This window comes from Hemiscyllium ocellatum, chromosome 8 (assembly GCF_020745735.1).
Source record: "Hemiscyllium ocellatum isolate sHemOce1 chromosome 8, sHemOce1.pat.X.cur, whole genome shotgun sequence".
Taxonomy (NCBI): Eukaryota; Metazoa; Chordata; class Chondrichthyes; order Orectolobiformes; family Hemiscylliidae; genus Hemiscyllium; species Hemiscyllium ocellatum.
The window spans coordinates 64,607,593-64,617,436 of NC_083408.1; positions in this window are offsets into that span (position 1 = coordinate 64,607,593).

Genomic DNA, 9,844 nt, shown 5'->3' on the forward strand with positions numbered 1-9,844 from the left:
GTGTGCCCTGCATCACTAGAAAGCCTCCAATTCCATGAAACTGTCTGCTTGCTTCACCTGTTTGTCTCTGGCGAGAGAGAACAAAATCATATTAGCTGCCCTTAGACACAGAACATCTGCAACTCCCTGTCATAACAGGGGATGGCAAGCTCCAACTCCAAGCTCGGCAGTGTGCATTAGCGCAGTTGCCTGGCAAAGCTCTCATTGCCCCATTCTCATGTTGCATTTATGGATGCAGCTGTAATGGCAGGTTTCAGTGAGGATGTCCTTGCTGGAGTGCATATATATCGCATATGCCTCCGTGGTGAAGAATTACTCCCTAAACACTACAGGTGGATATATTTGCTTCCTAAAAATCCTCCTTCTCCTCTTCGTCCGTTCGCTTCCAGCAGCTGAATCATTCTCCAAGTCATGCTATATTCCAAGGAGAATAGTACTAGTGCACCAATGTCTGGGAGTAACATTGAGCAGAAATCAGCAAAAGCACCTTCAGCACCTTCCACTCCATCTGAGAAGACTTTTGTAACTTGAAACAACCATAAAATTGACAAGTTCTAACAATCAGAAGAGATTAACCAGTAACTGAACTGTCAGCAGTTGGTAATGCTTTTAAATAGCACCATTGCGAATCTCTCTCCTGTTGCTGAAAATGTGGTCAGCTCCATGAAGTTAAGAGACAGTGCTAGCTGAAGTATTGATCTCCATAGTGTCATAGCTGATTGCAAGCTGATTGGTGGCATTACCTGCTGCTATTCATAGTTCTGGCAGCTGTTCACTGCATATTCACTAAAGCTCATAGAAAGATGGCTACTGTGAAGCCTTCAGAAATGAGATCACAAGAATCCAGAGAAAGTACATTTCTGTCAGGGTGAAACAAATTGAGGGTTTGGTTAAGAAAAAGAAGGAAGCATATGTCAGGTATAAACAGAATACATGGAGTGAATTCTCAGAAGAGTATAAAGGAAATAGGAGTATATTTAAGAGGGAAATCAGGAGGGCAAAAAGAGGACATGAGATAGCATTGGCAAATAGAATTAAGGAGAATCCAAAGGGTTTTTACAAATATATTAAGGACAAAAGGGTAACTAGGGAGAAAATAGGCCCCCTCAAATATCAGCAAGGCGGCCTTTGTGTGGAGCCACAGAAAATGGGGGAGATACTAAACGAATATTTTGCATCAGTATTTACTGTGGAAAAGGATATGGAAGATATAGATTGTAGGGAAATAGATGGTGACATCTTGCAAAATGTCCAGATTACAGAGGAGGAAGTGTTGGATGTCTTGAAACAGTTAGAGGTGGTTAAACCCCTAGGACCTGATCAGGTGTACCCGAGAACTCTGTGGGAAGCTCGAGAAGTGGTTGCTGGGCCTCTTACTGAGATATTTGTATCATTGGTAGTCACAGGTGAGGTGCTGAAAGAGTCGAGATTGGCAAACATGGTGCCACTGTTTAAGAAGGGCAGTAAAGACAAGCCAGGGAACTATAGACCGGTGAGCTTGAGTTCGGTGGTGGGGAAGTTGTTGGAGGGAATCCTGAGGGACAGGATGTATATGTTTATTTGAAAAATATGTTTATTTGGATGTATATTTGAAAAGGCAAGGACTGATTAGGGATAGTCAACATGGCTTTGTGTGTGGGAAATCATGTCTCATAAATTTGATTGAGTTTTTTGAAGAAGTAAAAAAGAGGATTGATGAGAGCAGAGCAGTAGATGTGATCTATATGGACTTCAGTAAGGTGTTCGACAAGGTTCCCCATGGGAGACTGATTAGAAACGTTAGATGTCATGGAATAAAGGGAGAACTAGCCATTTGGATACAGAAATGGCTCAAAGGTAGAAGACGGAGGGTGGTGGTGGAGGATTGTTTTTCAGACTGGAGGCCTGTGACCAGTGGAGTGCCACAAGGATCGGTGCTGGGTCCTCTCCTTTTTGTCATTTACACAAATGATGTTGATGCGAGTATAAGAGGTATAGTTAGTAAGTTTGCAGATGACACCAAAATTGGAGGTGTAGTGGACAGCGAAGAGGGTTACCTCAGATTACAGATGGGCCAATTGGCTGAGAAATGGCAGATGGAGTTCAATTCAATAAATGCGAGGTGCTGCATTTTGGGAAAGTAAATCTTAGCAGGACTTATATACTTAATGGTAAGGTCCTAGGGAGTGTTGCTGAACAAAGAGACCTTGGAGTGCAGGCTCATAGCTCCTTGAAAGTGGAGTCACAGGTAGATAGGATAGTGAAGAATGCATTTGGTATGCTTTCCTTTATTGGTCAGAGTATTGAGTACAGGAGTTGGGAGGTCATGTTACGGCTGTACAAGACATTGGTTAGGCCACTGTTGGAATATTTCATGCAATTCTGGTCTCCTTCTTATCGAAAAGATGTTGTGAAGCTTGAAAGGGTTCAGAAAAAATTTACAAGGATGTTGCCAGGGTTGGAGGATTTGAGCTATGGGGAGAGGCTGAACAGGCTGGGGTTGTTTTCTCTGGAGCATCGGAGGCTGAGGGGTGACCTCATAGAGGTTTACAAAATTATGAGGGGCATAGGTAGGATAAATAGACAAAGTCTTTTCCCTGGGATTGGGGAGTCCAGAACTAGAGGGCATAGGTATAGGGTGAGGGGGAAAGATATAAAAGAGACGTATGGGGTATCTTTTTCATGCAGAGGGTGGTACGTGTATGGAATGAGCCACCAGAAGATGTGGTGGAGGCTGGTACAATTGCAACAGTTCAGAGACATATGGATTGGTATATGAATAGGAAGGGTTTGGAGGGATAGGGGCCGGATGCTGGCAGGTGGGACTAGACTGGGTTGAGATATCTGGTCGGCATGGACGGGTTGGACCGAAGGGTCTGTTTCTACGCTGTACATCGCTATGACTCTATGACTCTATGATAATTCGCCTCATAAGTATATGTACACTATCTTGTAGTATTAAAGGTACTCGAAGCACCCAAAAAAAGGTGCTGAAAAGCCCAGGTTCTCGCCCGAGCCTTCCAACTGTGCACAATAAACCGCAGGGTGATAAATACAACATTGATAGTTGTGCTGGTCTACCGTGCTTTTGTCTCCAACATATAAAAGAAATGCTTTTTAGATGCAATGTGAGCACATTGTGGAGACTCCCCAGAGATCAGAAAAGAGAGGAAACAGAAAGGAAGGAAATCCCTATTTTCATAATGAAGGAAACAGAGGTGCCTTGAGAATAACATCAAGAGTTGGCAAAACCTGATCCATGTGAAATTCAATCCGATGGCTAATGCTCTTTGAATGTGGAAATTCACAATTTATACCACCTGTGGGGATAATATAAACAAGCTGAAGTAACTAAAGCTCAAGCTAGACCATAAGGGTACAGAGAGGGTTCGAACTTATATTTTCTAATTACACCTTGGAGAATCTGGATTTCATTCCAGGACATCTAACGTGTATTTCAAATTTTCCATTCTCTAACTCCATATGTAACTTAAATGTCAGGGTTGATGTACACTGGCATATTGTCACAATAAATTAAAAGTTTGTCATTTGCAAGTATTATTTACTTTCTAGCAGCAGAAATGTAAAAGTTTCTTGTGAAACCTATTTATTTTGATTGTGACAGACCAGCATGTTGCAGCGTGGGCTGATCAATTACTGTTTGCACTTGCAAAGAGACATATGTAGCAAGTTCTCAGTCTCAACCAATTTAAAAAAAGGCACATCAAGCAGAAGCATGGCACTTACAAGAAAGCAGAGAATGATCAGAAAGTAAGTCATTCAAGTGTCTCTTAGAAATGGGCTCAGAGCAACATTGGCAGTCACCTGCTGGGCATAATCTTCCAGAAAAGATATAGTACAACAAGCAAAAACAGATTGTTTTTAATATACGTATAATAACATTGTAACAATTTCCAATATGAGCTTAATAAGAAATCACAAGAGCAATCAAATTCCAGGTACGTAATATTTACTGTAACAACAGGAACCGTATAACCAGACTTGTATTGTTGGGTTTGGAGTGGAAAAGTTAGGAAATCTGCTTGTGGTCAGATATCCAGCCCCATTCCTGCTTCCTCCTGCTTGTCCCAGAGTCAGTCTGAGTACACTGGTGGCCACATGCCCTGCAGAACTGGAAAGCCAGTTGAAAATCCTTAAGTAGCGCTTTCCAAACCCTTTCCTGCCATAGCCCATATTAAGGCTTGAAAACTGTCATGACCACTCAGTAATAAATGTAAAAGTGGAGTAGGCAGTCAGTGACAACAATGTCCTGTTGACAAAAGAACGTTGCTGTTATAATTCGGTTGGAATCCCATTGCCGCCTCTGAGCCTGTGACACCAAAATTTTAGGTTATGACCCCACTTGGGGTTCTGACCCTTATTTTGGAAAGCTCTACCTTAGGATTATTGGATTGGTACCAGACGACAATAAACGTTTTACTGTGGTTTTAGAAGAATGAAGCAATAGACCAAGCCATTCCAGGCCATTCAGCTGATACTCTGCAGTATGTAGATTTTTGGAAAATATACTGTGGAACAAGATAAATTTTTGTCATTTGGAAATAAAGGGATTAATCAAAAACAGTTATGACAAAGTTACAGGTCAGAAAAAACTGGAGCACATATGTGGAGTTCTAATACCAACTAAAATTGTTTTGCTAATTTTGGTTTGCAAATATCTATACTTTCATGATGGTTGTGAGATAGTACTATCACACTCCTCCCTCCATACAAATTCCATTTCTTGTTCATTTATTTACAAATCAAATTCAACCATTTTCCTTTTGCTAAGAACTTACCTGCATCTTGACTCAATCTTTCAGAACTTGAGAAGGACCTTGATCCACGTGGGCCAGAATCTGTGAAGAAGTTTTCTCCAATAAAGGCTGATTTTCACCTTGCTTTTCGGTTGAACTTCCAACTTCATCAGTCATGTTTGTCTGAATCTGTCTCTATTCCTTGCTAGGTTGTTCCTCTTCCACGAAAAATGCTTTCACAAATGAACAATTCCAAGCCCAAACTTGGCCTGAGCAAGTGGAGTCACAGGTAGACAAAGCAGTGAAGAAAGCTCTTGGCATACTGGCCCTCATTAGTCAGGGGATTACGTAAAGAAGTTGGGAAGCTATGTTGCAGTTTACAGGACATTAGTGAGGACGCACTTGGGAGTACTATGTTCAGTTTTGGTCACCTTGTTATGTTATTAAACTCGAAAGAGTGCAAAAGAAATTTACAAGGATGTTGCCAGGACTCAAGGGACGGGGTTATAGGGAGAGGATGGATTAGCTAGGACTTTTTTCTTTAAGACATAGGAGACTGATGGGGAATCTTATAGAAGTGTACAAGATCATGAGAGGCATGGATAGGGTGAATGCACTAAGTTTTTTTCCGAGGGTTGGGGTATCGAGGGGCAACGTTTTTACATAGAGGGTGATGTGCATATGGAATAAGCTGCCAGCAGAAGTGGTAGAGGTGGGTACATTAACAACATTCAAAAGACATTTGAACAAATGCATGGATAGGAAATGTTTAGAAAGATATGGACCAAGTGCAGGGAAATAGGGTTAGCGTGGATGGACATTTTAGTCATCATGGACTAGTTTAGGCCGAAGGCCCTGCCCCTCTGCTTAAGACTCTCTGATTTTATGACTCTATAACCAGTAACAAAACTATGTTGTACCTGTGCTGCTAGTAAATGCTGTCACTTGAGTCTTCTGCTTACTCACCTGATGCTTATATTCCTCAGCAGATGACTACTTATGTTAACTCATTTTTCTGAAGTCACATTACACCATGTGCTTGGACAATGGTGTTTGACAAGCTATTTTGAAAGCTAACTTTGCCAATGTCAGCAAATTGTTAAGAATGTTTTCACTTTTTTAAACTGCACACAAATATGCAATCTCTAACTTGAAACTCTCCAAAATTCCAAAATATGGACAGCTTTTGTTATATAGTCTCCAATATTCTCACTAGGTAACTGATTCCTTGTTCCAAAACAATAGCTTTCATCTCTCTCTAATGTTTCTTCTGCCTTGATGGAGGGAGCAAATTCTTCTTTGTATTATATCCCGTCAGCCTGTATTGTTCTGAAATATTGCCTCTTCTTTTCCCACTACCTGATTAACAGTTAGATTATTAGGATCTTCAAGGAAAATAGTCACACTGAAAAACATCTCAAACTGCTCCACTGAAGCACCAAAAGACTCTCAGTACTTCCCTCTATAATGCCTGTTGGTGTAGCTATCGTCAAAGGTCAGTCCACTTATTATCTACAAGCAGCCTGTTCTCTAAGACTGGATAATAGAACATAATTCACAGCAAATAAAACCTCACCATTCCTCAGTTTGCTGGAGGCTTCTCCAAACAAAATCTTTTTAACCACTGAAGATCCACAGTCTGCTGCCAGACTGTGATACCTTTCCAGGAGATAGTGAAGACTGCAGATGCTGAAGAGTCAGAGTTAAGAGTGCGGTGCTGGAAAAGCACAGCAGGTCAGGCAGCATCTGAGGACCAAGATAATCGACATTTTGAGTATAAGCTCTTCAGCAGGAATGGGGGCCATTCTCGATGAAGGCCTTATGCCCGAAATTCGATACTCCTGCTCTTTGGATGCTGCCTAACCTGTTGTGTTTTTCCAGCACCACACTCTTGACTGTGATACCTTTCTAAACAGAATCTCAGGAGAACATGCGTAGGAGCCTGAATGATATTGACTCTGATCTCCAGAATCTGCAGTTCTCACTTTCTCCTGATATTGATTACGGTGAGTTCTGGGACAGAATCACATGATAATTCCAATGAAGCCTACCTCGGCATCCAGGACAACATATCATATCCGTTAACTAAATTCCGAGCACTGAGACGAGACACTTGCTAGGCAGCAGTGAGTTGGCAATTAAGGGAGATCATGACCTTATTAATTGTACATCACACCTCATTAATATGCCACGTGCAATGAGCAATCTAGACACTGAGAATTCTCAACATGGAAGTCAGAACAGGTAGCTCCAGCTTGCCACTTGCTACAGAGGACCTTGATGTTGGACACTAAGCACCTCCTGGAATGAGGGAGAAGCACATATTAAAAGGGATGAAAGTATTACTGTTAGTGCAGGTGGGAAGGTGTCCCAAGTGAGTGAGTAGGCAACACAGAGTGCATGCAGGATTAGTGATATCAGGGATTGGGGTGGACAAGAGTGAGTGCGGAAGGATCATAGAATCCCTACAGTGTGGGAACAGGCCATATGGCCCAACAAGTCCATACTGACCCTCTAAGGAGTAACCCACCCAGACCCATCCCTTACCCTATTACTCTACATCTACCCCTGATTAATGCACCTAACCTGCACATCCCTGAACATTGTGGGCAATTTAGCATGGCCAATTTACCTAACCTGCACATCTTTGGATTGTGGGAGGAAACCTGAGCACCCAGAGGAAATCCATGCAGACACATGGGGAGAATGTGCAAACTCCACACAATCACACAAACTCCACAACCAGGGAGAATGTGCAAACTCCTAGCAGTCGCCCAAGCCGGGAATTGAACCCAGGTCCCTAGCGCTGTGAGGCAGCATTGCTAACCACTGAGCCACCATGCAATTGTGAGTATGGTAAAGCATAAGTCTTGGTGACAGGTGGGAAAGAGGGCACCCTATTTCTGTACCACCATTTCCGCATTCCTACCTAAAAAGCAGGGTGACAATTTCCATTTGTCAGTCATGTCGGAGGCAAATGTCAGGGCAGCAGTTGTACTGGTGCACAATGGTCTTTTAAGAATGGCGCTGGTGCCAAGGATGGCATTCTGGGATTTTCCAGCTGTACTGAGTCATTCTGGCTGACAGGGACTAAAATCATCGAGAGATTCACCTTAGGGCTGGGGTTGTTCCTTACTGAGACATGTGAGGTGAGAAATGGTTAGAAAACCCATTAGATTTCAAAGAGAAACCCTCCTAAAAGCTTGATGCAAGTGACACTTAGCCAAATAGACATAAGATTTAGCCCATGGAGTCCTACTATTGAGCTGAATCTGGTTTATTCCAGTTGAACTACATGCATACATACATACATACATACATGGTCATAGGAGGGTGCAATCCCTTTAAAATGGCTGCATGGCCACACATGTGTGCACCTTAATGGGAAGAGGCATTTTCAGGAGGAATCAGTGCCACAGTAAATAGTGCTGGGGCTACCAATATATGCGTATTGATGAAATAGATAATAGAAATGAATGTATTATTGCCAGGTTTGTACTAGGCTTTAGTTTTCACTGTGTGCGTGTTCCAGATTGCTATACAGCCATGTGTCCTGTCACATTGTCCTTCATTCTTAAATCTGAGATTTTTGATGCCACAAGTTTTAAGTGCCACTGGATAGCAAGGTCAATGGGGCATCAAGAAACTTAATGACTGACAGGATCAATTGTCCATCTCATCAACCAATTAGATTAAAGGCTCAAGAGAAAAACAGGAATGATGCAGAAAGAAATGGTATGAAAAAGAGTTTAGGTGTAGACAGAAGAATAATAGGAGTGAAGGAATGATTGGATTAAAAGAGAAAAGTGAAAGGAAATGTAAGAAAAATGTCATTTTTTTCAATGTTGCAAATCATAGTGTCTCATTTCCATCACAAAGAATGCAGTGTACATTATTTAATACCATTATTATCCTTGCAAATTCTGGGCCAATGTGGATGGCAATAAGTTTAGTCTGTTGCTCATGTTTCATATTGTTGATACCTGTTATCCCTGAAAACAGTGCTGATGAATACGTGAGCTTTGGTGAACCCACTGTATCCCTGCCATTTTTCTAGGAACCGCTCAGTTAGAGCTGAATCTACATAGAATCTCATTGCCATTTCACTGCAGAGCTGCTTAAAGCATGGACTCTGCAATCAGTTTAATTGTTGGCTCAGCCAGAGAGATGTCATTTAGATTTCTAATGAACTTTGGCCAGCACGAAGAAGCAGAGTTTCTCTAAGGTCCACAAAAATAATTTGAGCTATTTGTGCCCTGCTCTGCAAATGCAAGCACTCCCCTTCAAACTCACCCCTCCCATCTGCTGTAATTGAGAAATTTGTCTTGATAACTTGGGACAGAAAACAGCCCTTTAAAAATCAACGAGGCTGTCTATATATGGAACTACAGGGGATGGGTGAGATACTAAACAAATATTTTGTAACAGTATTTACTGTGGAGAAAGACATGGAAGCTCAGGAACTTGGGAAATAAGTAGTGATGTCTTGAAGAGTGTCAATATTATAGGAGAGGAAGTGTTGGTGCTCTTAAAACACGTAAAAGTAGATAAATCCCCAGACCTGATCAGGTGTATCCCAGAACTTTGTGAGAATCTTGGGAAGAGATTGCTGGGACCTGCTGAGAACTGCCAGGTGGCTCATATCGTACCATTACTTAACAAAGATGGTAAGGAAAAGTCAGGGAACTATAGACCAGTTGTTGGAGGACATTCCAAGTGACAGGATTGATATTCACTTGGAAAGGCAAGGACTGATTAGGGATAGTCAACATGGCTGTGTGCATGGGAAATCATGTCTCACCAACTTAGTTGATATTTTTGAAGAAGTGACAAAGAAGATTAATGAAGGTAGAGCAATAGAAGTTGTCTGTATGGACTTCAGCAAGGTTCAGCATGTTAGAATGGTAAACAAGGTTAAATTACATGGAATGCATTGGGAGCTGGCCAGTTGGATACAAAATTGGCTTGTAGTCAGGAGATGGAGTGTTTTTCAGACTGGAGACCTGTCACCAGTGGTGTGCCTCAAGGATTAATACTCAGTCTACTGCTTTTCGTCATTTATATATATGATTTGGTTGTGAATATAGGAGGTATGCTTAGTAAGTTTG